Source organism: Aedes aegypti, chromosome 2, assembly GCF_002204515.2.
Source record: "Aedes aegypti strain LVP_AGWG chromosome 2, AaegL5.0 Primary Assembly, whole genome shotgun sequence".
NCBI classification, from domain to species: domain Eukaryota; kingdom Metazoa; phylum Arthropoda; class Insecta; order Diptera; family Culicidae; genus Aedes; species Aedes aegypti.
The window spans coordinates 153,589,330-153,604,001 of NC_035108.1; the positions used below are offsets into that span (position 1 = coordinate 153,589,330).

Here is a 14,672-nt window from a genome sequence, read left to right on the forward strand (position 1 = left end):
TTAAAAATTAATTGTATGGCGCGTAAGAAATCTCAAACCCCCCCTCCCCCCATAAACCCTTACATAATTAATGGACAGCCCTTAAATTCTTAACAACTCTATATTTCTTTAAATAATAAATAATTAGTTTTCGCGAATAACATAGAAGGACGCCTAAATGTAGGCAATTTCCAAAGAAATTTCTGTTAAATTATCAGGAATTTATCTATTACAAAAAAAGCACAATTTGCTGATGAAATCTTTTTTGGGGATATAAATTAAGCGTCCTTACAAACTTTCAGACAGCCACCAGATTCAAATTCTTGTTTGAGCTTGAAGTTTATGGATATTTGTCAATACCACACCAAACATGATTCTAGATTTTTTCATTAATTTTATAGAAATAAGTATAATTTAACACGAACAACACACAGTTCAATAATAGTAGAGACAATCAATGTGTATTTACTACAGGCTACATTGATATTGGTGCTCTATTAGTAAGAAATATAATTGTGTGACACGGTGATCCATTTCACCCGAATATACGGTATAATCAAAGCACTTTGAAGTGTTTTTTCATTTCAAAGATTAAGCACTTTTCAATGCTTTGTGGAATTTGTTATGATTGAATGCACCTCTAAAAACACCTTTATTAAAACCAGCAAGTATTATAATTGTTATTTGGGCTCCTCAGCCTTCTTGGCGTGGGTGGTAAATGACTGGACAATGCGTACCATTGGTACTTCGCGTACCTGCAGGTATAAAATAGACCCCATTTGTGGTCCTTAGCCTCTTGTCCAGTAACTCCTATCCCTACCTCCCCGTGGTGCCGCCTGGGATACAAGTAACCGTAGGGAAGATCGGGTAACCAACCCTGGTGGAACCTTGGTCGTATGCTGACAGGGAAGGGGGGCTCCTCTCTTCTGAGGGTGTAGCTTATCAGAGCGTCTGTTCTCCATGTTAGGGGCGGCTCAAAACAGCGTCTGTTCTCCATGTTAGGAGCGGCTGATCATCGTCCTAGTGCCAGCGTGGGACTCTAAACAGTGCTGTGCACGATGATCCTCCGGCGAGACAGGGGGTTGGTGCAGGCCTTACAAGCCAGCCGTAAAAATCATCACTACAGGAAGCATACAATGTAAATTCGGACCGGAACAATCGGCATAGACCCAGGCATCGAAAACGGACTAACGATTGGAAACTCGGATCATGGAACTGTAAGTCTCTCAATTTCTTGGGAAGTACCCGCATTCTTTCCGAATTATTGAGGGTCCGCAAGTTCGACATCGTAGCGCTGCAGGAGGTTTGCTGGAAAGGGTCGACGGTACATACGTATAGGGATGGTTATACCATCTACCAGAGCTGCGGTAATAGACATGAGCTGGGCACAGCTTTTATCGTGATGGGCGAAATGCAGAGGCGCGTGATTGGGTGGTGGCCAATCGACAACAGAATGTGCAAGTTGAGGATCAAAGGCCGTTTCTTCAATATCAGCATAATCAACGTGCACAGCCCTCACCTAGCAAGTGACGATGACGATAAGGACGCTTTCTACGCGCAGCTGGAACGTGAATACGACGGCTGCCCAAGCCATGATGTCAAAATCGTTATCGGAGATCTCAACGCTCAGGTTGGCCAGGAGGAGGAATTTAGACCGATTATAGGGAAGTTCAGCGCTCACCAGCTTACGAACGAAAACGGCCTTAGACTGATTGATTTCGCCGCCTCCAAAAACATGGCCATACGTAGTACCTACTTCCAGCACAGCCTCCCGTATCGGTACACCTGGAGATCACCCCAACTGACTGAATCGCAAATCGACCACGTTTTGATTGATGGAAGGCACTTCTCGGACATTATCGACGTCAGAACCTATCGCGGCGCAAACATCGATTCGGACCACTACCTTGTGACGGTTAAAGTGCGCCAACGACTTTCCGTTGTGAACAACATTCGGTACCGACGCCCGCCCCGGTACAATCTGGAGCGACTCAAGCAACCCGAAGTCGCAACTGAATACGCGCAAAGCCTTGAGGCAGCGTTGCCGGAAGAGAGAGAGCTCACCGAAGCCCCTCTTGAGGACTGCTGGAGTAGTCTCAAAGCTGCCATAAACAACGCAGCGGAAGGTGCCATTGGGTTCGTGGAAGCAAATCGACGGAACGGTTGGTTCGACGAGGAGTGTCAGACGGTTTTGGACGAGAAGAATGCAGCGCGGGCGATGATGCTGCAGCAAGGCACCCGTCAAAACGTGGAACGATACAAACAGAAGCGAAGACAGCAAACCCATCTATTCCGGGATAAAAAGCGCCGCCTGGAAGAGTTGGAGTGCGAAGAGATGGAGCAGTTGTATCGTTCTCAAGAAACACGTAAGTTCTACAAGAAACTAAATGCATCCCGCAAAGGCTTTGTGCCGCGATCCGAAATGTGCCGGGATAAGGATGGTGGTATCTTGACGGACGAACGTGAGGTGATTGAAAGGTGGAAGCAGCACTACGATGAACACCTAAACGGCGCAGAGGAGGAAGATCAAGACAGCAGGAGGAATGGCTTCATCAGTACGGCGGATGAGGGAGACGTGCCAACTCCCACAATAGGTGAAGTTAAGGATGCTATCAAACAGCTCAAGAACAACAAAGCAGCTGGAAAGGATGGTATTGGAGCGGAACTTATTAAAATGGGCCCGGACAGGTTGGCCACTTGTCTGCACCGATTGATAGCCAGGATCTGGGATACAGAACAGCTACCGGAGGAGTGGAAGGAGGGAATAATATACCCAATATACAAAAAGGGTGACAAGTTAGAATGTGAGAACTATCGAGCGATCACCATTCTTAATGCAGCCTATAAAGTGCTTTCCCAGATCATCTTCCGCCGTCTATCGCCACTGGCAAGCAGATTTGTTGGAAGTTATCAAGCCGGATTTGTGGACGGGCGATCGACGACAGACCAAATCTTCATGTTGCGGCAGATCCTTCAAAAGTGTCGCGAATATCAAGTCCCTTTCAAAGTCGATTTCAAAGCGGCCTATGATACCATCGACCGCGAAGAGCTATGGAAGATTATGGACGAGAACGGTTTTCCCGGGAAACTGACTAGACTGATCAAAGCTACGATGGATAGTGTACAGTGCTGTGTGAAGATATCGGGTGCTTTATCGGACCCGTTTGAAACACGCAAAGGACTTCGACAAGGCGATGGTCTTTCCTGCCTCCTGTTCAATATTGCGCTAGAAGGTGTTATGAAACGGGCGGGCTTCAACATGCGGGGCACGATCTTCAATAAATCCAGCCAGTTCATTTGTTTCGCTGACGACGTGGACATTGTCGGAAGAACGTTCCAGGTGATTGCTGAACAGTATACCAGGCTGAAACTTGAAGCAGATCGGGTTGGATTGAAGGTAAATACGTCGAAGACGAAATATCTGCTGGCTGGAGGAACCGAGCGCGATAGAGCTCGCATAGGCAGACGCGTGACGATCGACGGGGATGAGTTCGAGGTGGTGGACGAATTCGTCTATCTCGGATCATTGATAACGTCGGATAACAACTGCAGCAGAGAAATTCGAAGACGTATCATCGCCGGAAGTCGTGCTTACTATGGACTCCACAAGACCTTGCGGTCTGGTAAACTTCACTTCCGTACTAAGTGTACTGTTACGGGACGGACTATTGGACGTTTCGAAAACCTCTCCAGACAAACTCGTTGTTTAGCAGAGTAAGCTTAAAGCTACAACAAAACACTTTATTATTGCATGATTTTAATAGAATTTTATGTTACTCACAGTTTTAATTTTCTTCGTGTACTGTCCGTCGTTTGTAACTGCTTATTTGTCAATGTTTTGTGTTGTGCTGTAGATTTTCAATTATTTTAGTTCACAATAGGTTTTAAGATTTCATTTTACTTACGATTTTATAAGTTTAAGATACAAAATAGAAATTTAAGTGGATTTTAACAATGGAAATATCTTTTCACGTGTTCGTCTTCTAACTTTCTGTCGTTTTGTCAAACATAGGTTTACGTATGCAAGGTACAGGGTGTCAGTTAGGTGTCAGCGAAGGTTTTAGGAATCGCCACTAGATGATAGCGAATTTGTCGGGGCGGTACTGAACGCAGTGGGTTGCGTCGCGTACATACCCCTCCCCGTATTGCTGCCAGAACCTTCAGCTATACCAGGATCTCCAGTGACGCTCAGTATAGCCAACTTGGATACCGGGCGTTGGTGAACTCCCATCGTAGTCTGCACGTCTACTCGCCTAACTCGTCCGTCCTTTCCTGGATAAACTCGCTGGATTCGTCCTCGCGTCCAGCTGTTTCTCTCCTTTTCGCTGGCTATCATCACCAAATCTCCCACTTGAACGTTCCGCAACTCTCCGAACCATTTCGATTGAGGTGACATGATCGGGAGATACTCCTTGAGCCAGCGTCTCCAGAAGTTGTCCAGCATAACCTGGATAGCATTCCAGCTGGAACGAAGGGCCGCTGATTCATCCGTAGGCTTCGTAGTTGGTTGGACCACCCCACTGGAGCTCAGGAGCAGAAAGTGGTTGGGTGTTAAGGCTTCGTGCTCTTCGCTCTCCAAGGGTAGGTAGGTCAGTGGGCGTGAGTTCACCAGGGATTCGACTTCTGCAAGAACTGTAGACAAAGCTTCATCGTCGGGATTTCTGTCTGTCAGCAGACAACTCAGTCCTCTCTTAACGGAGCGAACTAGTCGCTCCCATACACCCCCCATGTGAGGAGCGTACGGTGGATTGAACTTCCACTGGGTCCTGTAGTTGGTAAAGGTGGAAGCCAGTGTTGCATTGATTGATCGTATTTGTTTCGACAGTTCACTGCTGACTCCCTGGAAGTTCGTCCCCTGGTCCGAATAAACCTCCTGTGGAGCTCCTCTTCGTGCGATGAATCTCCGGATAGCCTGTTTGCACGAGTCCGTTGATAACGAAGCAGCTACCTCCAAATGTACTGCCCTGGTAGTCAGGCAGGTAAACAGAGCTACCCATCGTTTGACGCTTGCCCGTCCCACGCGAACATTCAGTGGTCCGAAATAGTCCAGTCCTACGAAGGTGAACGCTCTCACGTAGGGCGTAAGCCGCGCCAATGGCAGTGGACCCATTTTTGGTACCTGGGGTACAACTCGGTATACAGAGCACCAAACGCAGAATTTCGTAGTCTTCCTTACGACGACCCTAAGCTTCGGGACATGGTATCTTTGTCGCATTTCATTGACGACCGTTTCTCCATTTGCGTGGCCATATTTCCGGTGGTACCAGTTCACCAGAAGGTGCGTTGCATGGTGGTCTTTGGGCACGATAACCGGAAACTTCGTCTCGTATGAAACATGCGGTGACGCTGAAATCCGGCTGTTCTTCCGGATGATATCTCCTTCGCCCAGAAACGGTGATAGCTTGTAGATTTTGCTGCTTTTCTCCACAGGCTTCTGTTGACTCTCGGGAACGATTCGATTTTTTTGTAGAAGCGCAAACTCCTCCTGAAACACTTCCGCCTGCACCATCTTCCAGACCGAGTACTCGGCAAGATTCAGCTCCTCACTGGAGAGCGTATCCCCTTTTCTCGCAGAGCCGGCCCTTTTCCGTAAGCAATTGTTGTAGAAACGGCGCACGTAAGCAACAGCTCTGACAAGTCTCTCCCATTTCGAAAATCGTTGGAACTGAATTACAGGTTCAGCCAAGGTCTGCACATGAACATGTACACTCCTCAGCTCTTCGGTCGTACACTGCTCCGATGTGGTTTCCTCCTTGGGCCACTGACTCTCGTCCTCGTTTAAGAATGCAGGACCGTTGAACCACCTGCAGCTCTCCAAGTAGTTGGGACTTTTACCCCATTTCGTGGCCTCATCCGCCACATTCTGTTTCGATGGCACCCATCTCCAGTCAGCTACGCTTGTTTCCTCCAGTATCTCCGTAACACGGAATGCTACGAACTGACGATATCGCCTTTGATCGGAACGGAGCCATGCGAGCACAGTCCTGGAATCGCTCCACATTACTCTGCGCTTCACTGGAATGGTATGGTTGTCCACGATGGTCTTCATTAGCCGCGTCCCAATCGTTGCCGCTTGAACCTCCAAGCGAGGAATAGAGAGCAGTTTTAACGGTGCTACTTTGGTCTTCGCTCCCACCAAGCTGCATCGAACCTCCCCTTTGTCAACGATCCTGAAGTAGGCGACAGCCGCGAAAGCGCTCTCGCTGGCGTCGACAAAGATATGTAGCTCCAGAGATTCGTATGCTTTCTTGCTGTATCCCGGGAAGTAACACCGTGGTATCCTTACTTTGTCCAGCAATCGTAACACCTCCAACCACTGTTGCCATCGAGGAAGCATTTCGGCAGGAATTCGTTCGTCCCAGCCAACATTCGCTCTCCAAATTTCCTGAATGATGACCTTTCCTTCTACCACAAACGATGCAATGAGTCCCAGAGGGTCAAACAGGCTCATCACTAGCCTCAAAACTTCTCGTTTGGTAGGAACAACAGCTACGTCGAAGAGGCGCTCCAAATCGCTTCGGATAGTTGTCGTGTAGGAGAACATGTCCTCGTTAGGCAACCAGACCATTCCCAGAATACGTTCTTGCTGACTGTCTTTGTCCATCACGAAACTTTTAACCGCTTGAGTGTTCTGTTCTCCGATACGCCTTAATACTTCTGGGGAGTTCGACATCCAATGCCGTATCTGGAACCCTCCTCGTTCGTGCACGGTTTTCACATCTAAAGCCAGTTGAACCGCTTCGTCGACAGTGTCAACGCTATCGAGATAGTCATCGACGTAGGTGTTATCTTTGATGGCGACCGCTGCTCTCGGGAACTCTGCTGCATGTTCGTCGGCGTTGATATTCTTCACATACTGCGTAGAACACGGCGAGCAAGTTGAACCAAAGATTGCCACATCCATCACGAAAACCTTCGTAGCTTCCGCTCGACTGTCCCGCCATAGGAACCTCTGGGCTTGTCGGTCTTCCGGTCTTATCTGCACCTGATGGAACATTTCCATAATATCGGCGCTGACGGCTATCTCCTTCTGTCGATAACGCGAAAGTACAGTTTGTAACGGCACAAGCATATCCGGTCCTTTCAGAAGTACCGAATTGAACGAGACTCCTTGTACGGCGGCGGCCGCATCCCACACGACACGTAGTTTATCGGGCTTCCGAGGGTTTACAACGATGCCTAGTGGTAGGTACCACACGCGTTTAGGATCCGATTCTTCCAGCTCCCTTGTTGTAGCTTGATGGGCGTAACCTTTCACCTGATATTCAGACATTTGCTGCCTTACTTTTTCGTAAAGATCGGGTGACTTTGAGAGACGGTGTTCGAGGCATTGGAGACGCCGCTCAGCCATTGGCCGACTGTTCGGAAATTTGACTTCGTCCAACTTCCAGAGCAGGCCCGTTTGGTATCTTCCAGAGGGATTCCGAACCGTCGTCGCCTCAAGTATTTCTCGTGCTCGTCGATCGTCCTCCGACTCCGTTAGGGTCGATGCAGATACTCCTACGCTTTCCGTCGTGAAGAACTGCTTTACCAGCTCGTTGAGATCGTCGTCGTGGGAATGGGTGCACACGTGGAGTACTCGATGCGATGGATCTGGCTCCATGGTTCCTGATCGGCCAAACACGACCCATCCTAGCCTGGTTTTGGTGGCTACAGGTTCGTTTGCCTTTCCTTCTCGTTGCTTCAGGGAAGTCTTTACTTTAGTGTTATCCAGCCCGATTAGAATGCCGGGAACTCCATCGCTGTAACTCCTAACGGGTAATCCTCGCAGATGAGCAAAACGACTTTCCAATTCCTTGAAATGGACCGATTGTTTTGGTAGGTCAAGACTCTCCACTGTTTGCACGCCTTTCAACTGAAACTGCTTGCTTTGTCCTACTCCGGAAATGATGAGCTGAACTTTCCTGGAATCTTCTTCGGTTCGTTTCACTCCATTCGTCCATTGCATGCACAACGGAGATACAGGTCCTTCCACGCCGAGTTGTTCAATTAGTGATTTCTCGACTAATGTTGAGTCTGACCCTCCATCAAGGAAGGCAAATGTTTGGACAGACCTGCCATTGGCGTGTAGCATGACCGGTATAATTCGGAACAAAACTTTGTTGTGGAGATGTTGATGAACAGTAACCACTCCTGTCACAGCGCTTGAAGATGGGGCACAATCTTGCTCTTGTTTCGGGTTGCCGGGATGAAGTAGCTTATGGTGCCGTTGCTGACAACCTCCTGCGCCGCACACTGACGCCTTGCAGGGCCACTTTCCGTGTGGGTAGAGACATCTTCTGCAAAGGTGAAGTTCCTGTACAATCTTCCACCGATTCTCCAGCGTTTTGGATTGGAACGATGTACAGTCCTTCGGCTTGTGTCCGCTTATCTTGCAAACCATACAGGGCTTGTCGCTAGCCCCCACTGATGGTTTATCGCACTCCGTTTTCATCATCGTGGACTTGTGTTCTCCATGGCTCTTACTGGCGTAGCTTTCCGAAGAATGCGCGTTGATAACGACTCTCCCCTTCGATTTCTCCGGTTTATCCATAACCGGCGTTACTCGACTCGCTGCATCGACGATGACGTTCATATAGTCCGAAAAAGCTCGTAAATCTGCTCTCGCCACCCGCTGCGTGTACAACGCCCAGTCTAGCTTGATGTTTGCTGGAAGTTTGTCGACCAGCTCGTTGGTTAACATTGGGTTTCCTAAGTGCAACTCTTGGCCAGTCGCAATCAGGTGAGCACAGAGATTCCGCACTGCTAATCCGAAATTGATAATGCTTTCCAACCTGTCGGATCGTGGTGCCGGTGTTGCTCGTACCTCTGCTAGCAATGTCCCAATGATGGCCTCTGGTCGTCCGTATAGAGTGCTAAGCGTGCGCAGGATCTCCGGAACGTTCAGCGGATGAAGCAAGAAACAGCTGACCGCCTTCCTCGCTTCTCCCTTCAGGCAACGTTGAAGCCTCATGAGGTTCTCCGAATCACTGTACCCACAGATTCTCGTTGACGTTTCATAACTGCTCCAAAATAATGGCCATTCTGCAGGATTTCCCGAAAAGGCCGGAAGTTCTTTCGGGACAACGTGGCGGGCTGCCAGTTGCTGAGCGGTAGGAGCGTTGAGTAGTTGAGCGTCGAAAATTGATGACGATACAGGATGTGCAGCACCAATGATTTCTCTCTGTTGAAACGGTGGATTGAAGTGGCTGTGCATCGGTGTGGAGTTACCAGCGGATGGGAAAACTCCTGATGGTGCGTTCATCCCCGCAGGATGCACTGATGCTGAACTAACCACTGGAGCAAGATGTGTAGGATGCCGTAGGTGGTCCACCCTAGAGTTGATCCCGGGAGCCGAGATCGCACCACTGTTGAAACAGTCGCTCCGAAATTGAGAAGAATACACTGTTCTGTCACTAACACCGGGATTCACTGCTGTTGGAACACCGATAGCATGACTAGCTCTTGCCGAACTCGGACCGGCCACATTACTCGCGATCGATTGAACGTTTGACAGGGGAGGAAACTGGGGAGCGGAGGAACCCATTGAGAGGGAGAATATTGGGTCCTGATAACTCGAGACACTAAGCATTGCGGCACTGCTAGAGTGCACAGTTCTAATTGGATTTTGATTCGTTTGTGTAACGGATGGAATTGTTACGATATCTCTCATGGCCCTAAACTGATTTGACCCAGTGTCGCCTACTAGGGAAGAGACGCTAACTGCTACGTTAGCATCGTAAAATTGCCTGTTTCGGTTTGAAATGGATGTGCTAGGTGAGAATACATCTCCACGTGCCCTACTACCTACATTTGTATCGGCTATTCTAACTTGTCTCCGCGGTGTACTTACCGGAGCCGAACCTACATACAAACTTGGTTCAACTTCCAGTGCTGTGTTGGCGGGGTCGATCCGCACCGAGTAGGTGCGATTGTGTTGATCCTCTTGGGCGAGCTCGACGTCATCAGGCTGGCTAGCCTGTGGATGTGTTGTTGTAGGTGCCACGAAGGGAGTAGACTGACACGTTGGAAGTAGTGCCGGGGCGCTCGTGGTTGGTCCGAGATTCATGCTAGAGAACGGCGAAATCATATCCATCCACCCGCTCGTTACTGTGGCAGCGACGGCTTGATTTTCGGGTACGTTGATATCATTCGCTGCGATCGTTTTCGGTGGCTCAAAGGGGTTTAGGTTGTGCACTGCTGTACCGTCTTGCTGGTTTGCTGAACTGCTCTGCTGTGACGTGAATCCAGTGGAGATGCATTCCCCAGATTTGGTATTCAGGGTCACCTGCTGGTTATCAATCCATATGCGCACTCTCTGGGCGCTTTTCAGACTGCTTCGCCTACTGCGCACACTCCTGTTGTCGTCCCCCTCGTCCACTTGCGCAAGCAGCAAATCGTACTTACGCGTGATGAACACTTTCTCTAACTCGATCTTGTCGGCGATCGCCTTCTCGTTCCTTTCTCGTTCGAGCCTTAACATTTCCCTTTCTGCCTTTTCCCGTTCGGCCATCAATCTCTCCTGAAGAAGTTTTTCCTCCGCGAGCTGTTGCATTTGTAACTGCAACCTCGCCTCCCGTGCGCTAGCTGTGGTAGAGGCAGCCGAGGAGATTGAGACGGACGGCGCGGGGTCTCTGGGCCTACACAGATCGCAGTAGTATGGGCTAGACGTAGCCGACGTACCATCCTCACCACCGGCACACGAATTGTGGTACCGATTGTGGCATTTCACACACTCGATCATCTGACCGCTGTGGGTTGGCTGCTCACAGAGTGTACAACACCTTTCGGCAGCTGCGTCGCTCGACATATATCGCTGTTCCTGTGATGGTAATTACCATTCAATCAGCCGGATGGTTGAGTTTAAAACTCTTTAAGATTGTTACGGGACGGACTATTGGACGTTTCGAAAACCTCTCCAGACAAACTCGTTGTTTAGCAGAGTAAGCTTAAAGCTACAACAAAACACTTTATTATTGCATGATTTTAATAGAATTTTATGTTACTCACAGTTTAGTTTAGTTTCACAATAGGTTTTAAGATTTCATTTTACTTACGATTTTATAAGTTTAAGATACAAAATAGAAATTTAAGTGGATTTTAACAATGGAAATATCTTTTCACGTGTTCGTCTTCTAACTTTCTGTCGTTTTGTCAAACATAGGTTTACGTATGCAAGGTACAGGGTGTCAGTTAGGTGTCAGCGAAGGTTTTAGGAATCGCCACTAGATGATAGCGAATTTGTCGGGGCGGTACTGAACGCAGTGGGTTGCGTCGCGTACATGTACCATGTACAAGACGCTAATAAGACCGGTAGTCCTCTACGGGCATGAGACGTGGACAATGCTTGAAGAGGACCTGCAAGCGCTAGGAGTTTTTGAACGACGTGTGCTTAGGACGATCTTCGGCGGAGTATGTGAGAACGGCGTATGGAGGAGAAGAATGAACCACGAGCTTGCGCAACTCTACGGTGAACCCAGTATCACGAAAGTCGCCAAAGCTGGAAGGGTACGATGGGCGGGACACGTTGTGAGAATGCCGGACAACAATCCCGCAAAAATGGTGTTCAACTCAAATCCGGCCGGTACAAGACGAAGGGGAGCGCAACGAGCTAGGTGGTTTGACCAAGTGGAGCAGGATCTTGGAAGTGTGGGGCGATCGAGGAATTGGAGGTTAGCAGCCATGGACCGAGTTAGTTGGCGTAACATTGTGGCGCAGGTCATGTCTTGAAGGACGTAGCGCCAGCAAAAGTAAGTAAGTAAGCCTTCTTGGCGTATTACCATAAATAGTCAACAAGCTTGCAAATGCAGTATTAGATAAAACATTTGCAACTTTTTCGATTTTCCATACAAAATGACCAGCTTTGGTAAGCTAGATCTCAGTTATTCATGGACCGATTCGAATGAAATTTTCACAGAACATCAGATATAACTTGAATTGTAACATATATATTTCAATAATTTTTCCAATCACGAGTTTATAAGTAATAAAGGTTTAACTAAAGTGTTATTTTCGATGAAAAATTCAAAACTATTTATCTCAAAATCTGATAGCCCTGCACAAAAACTGTCTACAGCAAACTTGTTCATCACGTTAAAATCTACAACTTTGCTGCCGATACCACGAAGCTTTACCTACAATGTAAATAGTTATGTCATTTATAAAAAAATCGTCAAAAAAATCACTTCAATCAAACCGTTACTGCTATTGAACTTGATTAAAAAAAAAACAACTCGGAATATATATTAAAATTCAAGGTATGCCTTATGTTCTGCCAAAATTCCATTCAAATAGGTCTATAAATAACCTAAATATAGCTTACCAAAGTTGGTAATTTTGTATGGATAAGCGAAAAAGTTGCAAATGATTTGTCCAATACTGTATGAACCGATACGAGAATTTTCTGTCGCATATGATTGAAATAATATACTTTGTCTTTATCTCTAATTCATTAACCAAAGTTAAAATTGATAATAGTTTTTTTGCTTTTTCCAGCGTAGCTAGAAAAAAAAATTGATTTGTATAAAGATTATAGATTCACAAGATGTAATAATAAGCTTTTATTCGAAATATATTTTTTTTTCACATTGAACTATTTTTGCGAACGGTCTATTTATGTTGAAAACGGGCCAGAAAGGATGGCCCAGATAAACAAAATGAATGTACTAATGCTTAAAACATAAATATAAAAAATGCTGGACGATTTGAGGTTTGGTGATTAACCTTTATGTATCCGACAAGGCATTTTAAAATTGTTGCCATCTCGTCAATTTCTATTCGATTTTTTTTTGAAACCACCCTCAGTTGACTTTAAAAGGTTCTAGTTATCTTCTATATTAATAGAAATGGAGTGGTGTTTGTATGTCACCAAGAAGCTTGAGAACGGATGCACGGATTGAAGTTTTTCACAGTTGCACTCATTAAGGAATGCGACGTGATAGTGCAAGAAAAAAGTTTAGGGAAGTCTGCGGAATAATCAGGAAACGGGAGAAGCCTAAGGTGTCATTCTGTATGGGAGATTACATGACGTTATATAACAGCCTACTTAATTGCAAGACGAAGTTTGCCGCGCCCACTAGTTTGTAATAATTAGACAATGCTGAATTTGAAACCACGTCAGAGATATTCCGGGTTGTACTGTGGTCACAAGGGTGCCAAATTTTGGAAATGTGATTTTTTTTTATTTTATTGCAGTTACAACACCGAAGTTTTTATGAAAAACGTAAGGTATGATCAATTATCATCGATTAAACATAATTTGAATTAGAGTAAACTTCCGGACCACGGAAGCTGGTTCCGCCAGGGCCTTATTACGGACATTTCCATTTTTCGTCCAAAACACACGACATCTCTATCTTAAGGTGAAACAGTTTGGAATCAACTCCTAAGATTGCACTAAAACTTCAAAGGCACAAATCTCGCGATGAAAGCATCCCACAACGGTGAATTCTTGTGAACATAACAGTACATGAAGAAAAAAACTTGTTACGAACAAATGTGATTATTCCAGAGCTCCTGGCACAGGTTACACAGGGGCCTCTTTGAGGATATTTCCGTTTTATGTCCAAAACATACCATGTGACATCTCAATCTTTGTGAAATCGAAAGAACATGCCAATACATGAAAAATAAACTTAATATTATTATATTTGTCCACTATAGAGCTCCTGACACAGGTTCCGCCTGGGCCTTTTTGGGGACATATTCGTTTTTTTTTTGTCGAAATGGCAGTTATTTAAAAATGCCATGTCGGAGATCGGGTACGTAAAGGTTAGTCGTCAAATTTCAAAACGTTGGAGGAATAAAACGTCGAAAGGCGAGTTGTGTTGGAAGAAAATATTTTTTTTTTAAGAGTATATTTTGGATATTGGTGTTTAGTCTCCCGAACTTTTGTCTTCAAACCTGTATTTACATATAGTTTTACTACAGCTTGAAAAATCTACACATTCAAGAAGATTTGAAACAACATTTTCATATACGTATATATGTCTTCCTTTCTTCGTTGATTACATTGTTTTCCAGTAAGAGAGAGTCCACCTATCGCACACTTGTACACCAGAGCCAACCAGCCCTAATTGAGCAACATTTCATCGCGTACTGCAATCCGGAATATTTCATACATCAACGTCAACGGTCATTATTTTCCCATCTTTCCTAATAGCTTTGTTTACTCAAATCGGACCATGAGTCAATGAACGTCTGCCTGGTGTGCTGTTGTTCGAAAAGTATATGCGTTTAATTGTTATGATTAAAATTTGCTGCACAATTGATTCGTTGGTTGTTATGTCCTAGATTTTAGCATCAACAGCGGAAAGTTGCACCTACAACGGCGACATCTATAATGACAACCATTGACATAATTCCTTATTATCGCCATTTGACGCACCACTCCGCCTTTTCACTCGTGGGCCTGGAAAATATCGTCAAAGAGTGTGAACAGGTTTGTTTATAGTAGTGTGCCATGGTGGGGCCTGCTCTCGGTATGGATTTAAATGATAAGCTTTGTTTATCATGTTGTACGGTATCCGCCAAAAGTGTGAAATCACATTAATGACACGGGCGTGAAGAATTTAGTTGAGATTGTTCCACGTTAAAATTTATATTTTATACCATGAAGACAATTCCATGACAATTGTACGAACAGTGCAAATTTTAGAATACTTTTCATGGAGCTTGGCCACAAAATAGTCTACGAGAACAAGTTCCTATCTATC

General features: G+C 46.0%; 1 protein-coding gene across 27 annotated transcripts in view; it reads right to left on the bottom strand.

Annotated features, from left to right (window-relative positions):
* Positions 1–14,672, bottom strand: part of LOC5579421 (glutamate-gated chloride channel) — a 472,520-nt gene that overhangs the window by 66,439 nt on the left and 391,409 nt on the right. The gene's annotated exons all lie outside the window — the stretch shown is intronic.